At 52.2% G+C, this 2383-nt stretch overlaps 1 protein-coding gene across 1 annotated transcript in view; it reads left to right on the top strand.

Annotated features, from left to right (window-relative positions):
- LOC101994656 (RT1 class I histocompatibility antigen, AA alpha chain-like) overlaps positions 1–2383 on the top strand; it is a 629094-nt gene that overhangs the window by 549676 nt on the left and 77035 nt on the right. The window lies entirely within an intron of this gene.

Genomic DNA, 2383 nt, shown 5'->3' with positions numbered 1-2383 from the left:
ACATAGCCAGAGACTGAGACCAGGCCTGAAGGTCAAGACTAAACTAACCCCTGTTCTGCTGGCCTTAATGGCCTGAGTGAGTCACGTGCCCCCAAGTTCCCCATCTGAGGCAAGGGGCCCCATTACGATCCTTGTCCTCGCTGGGCTGTTTCCTTTGCCTAATGTATTATGGTGTCACTTTCCCGGCCAGGGACCAGCCTGGTCTACACAGTGGGTTCCAGGCCAGCCTGGTCTACACAACGAGACCCAGTACAGGAAGCAAACAAAAAGCCAAGGAAGGCCCAGATGTAATAAGAAGGTGCTTAACTGGCCCCAGCCCCCCCATTTCCTCTGCCCCAGGGTGATGGGGATGGGGAGTTGGGGGGATGTGGGGAGAGTCTTGGAGGAGGCCAGAAGCACTGCACAATCGGGGGTGCTGACTAAGGCAGGGCAGCCAGGGTCTGCGTAGGTGCGGGACCCCTGGGAAAGGGGAGAGACGGCACCCACCCCTGGAAAGCCATACTTGGCTGGTGTGAGGAAGTGCCTAAGAGTGGTGTGAGGTCTTTAAGTTCCCTCGGGTACTTCACGCCCTTTAATCTGGTTCCTGTTTGAGGGCAGAAAGAGGCCCCTAACATAACCCAAGAACCAGACTCAGGGAAGACAGTTTGAAACCAAGAACCTCCTAGTTTTAAGAGGAATGCCTTGGAGTGGGGGGCGGGGGACTGAGGAACTGTGATGAATCAGGGACAGATTATTTACAGCGGGGTTTTGCTATGTAGCCCAGGCTGGCCTGAAACTCCCCGTCTTCCTGCCTCAGCCTACAGAGTGCATGACAGGGAACACCACCATTTTCAGCAATAGAGTCTTTCAACATCTCGAAAGTGAAGACATGGGGTGGGGGAAAGGGGATGATGAATCCAAAGATAGGCTCTGAATACAGACGATTGCTTCAGGCTCAGGAAACCTCAGATCTACAGTGGCTTCCCTCTCTCTTAGCAGGCACCCCTCCCATGCAGGCTCGCCACACACTCCTAGCTCACCCAGACTCTGGCTTACACAGGGGACACCTGAGGGAAAAGAAACAAACGTCCCCACCTCGGGCATTTGTGCCCCTCCTCCAGTTCTAGTGCCTCAGTACCTCCCTGAATCTAGGAGAGGAAGTATGACCAGGGGAAGGGTTACAACATCCTTCCTTTGACTCCTGGCTACCAACCACTAGCGTGGTGCCTCTCAGTCCCAGCCTTTCATTTCACCCTGTGAATGAATGAATGTCTGCCTCCTCCAGGGGCCTCCCATGATGAGTTCAAACGCAGATCCCCCTTCGACTACCTCTGCTTAGGGTTCGTGGTCTTGGCATTTGTGTGTAGATATATACACCCAGCACCTGCAGCGTCAAATGGAACTCCGGGGCATTTCTGGGTACCCATCTTATCCTGGTGCTTGGCAGCCATATGCAGTAGGATATCAGAAGATTCAGAGGCAGCCAGACCAGATCAATGCTTCTGCAGATGCAGGAAGTGGATGACAAGTTGATGCCAGCAAAGATTGGGGGACCCTGGATCCAGCAAAGATTGGGGGACCCTGGATCCAGCAAAGATTGGGGGACCCTGGAGCCAGCAAAGATTGGGGGACCCTGGAGCCAGCAAAGATTGGGGGACCCTAGAGCCAGCACTCTGGCGTCGAGCAGAGAACCAAAGGCAATCGTGGCCCTGACGAAGGCCTCTGTGACTGAGTGGGAGGGGGTGCCGGAGGGCTGCACCCCAAGTCTTTGGACAGAGTGAAGGTGGTAGCTAAAATGGAAACAAAGGGTGAGAAATCTGGTGCCTGGGACACCACGCATGTCTTGGTCACCAAATTCGGGAATTTTGTGGTACTTATTTCCCCTAATGTTCCCCCGCAGAACAAATAGGACATAATTTAAGTGGTTTTCTTCTTTTTTATATTTCATTATTACACCTTATTTTTATTAAAATTTCAAACACTGGGTGAAGTATTTCCCATTGGTCAAATACTATCCAAGCTTGAAGACTTGAGTTTGTCCAGAACCCACATAAAGATGGGTATGGCAGCCGGACTGAAATTCCGTATTCCCACTGTGAGACTGGAGCGGGAGGAAGGGGAATTCCTGGAAGAGCACAGTGAGTGCCTGGTCTGGGGTCTGTAGAGAAGACACCACCAGACCCTGGCTCAAACAAGGCAGAGGCCAGGACTGGCACCTGATTGGCCAGGATTATTCCTGGTGCACTCACATGCAAGAATACACACACCACACACACATACACATATACACACCACACACACATACACACACCACACACACACATACACACACCACATACACACACCAAACACACATACACATATACACACTACACACACATACACACACCACACACACACATAC

The sequence above is a fragment of the Microtus ochrogaster genome, unplaced genomic scaffold, assembly GCF_000317375.1.
Source record: "Microtus ochrogaster isolate Prairie Vole_2 unplaced genomic scaffold, MicOch1.0 UNK87, whole genome shotgun sequence".
NCBI lineage: Eukaryota > Metazoa > Chordata > Mammalia > Rodentia > Cricetidae > Microtus > Microtus ochrogaster.
Note: the sequence above shows the minus strand (reverse complement) of the source record. Positions and strands in the feature narration are given on the sequence as shown.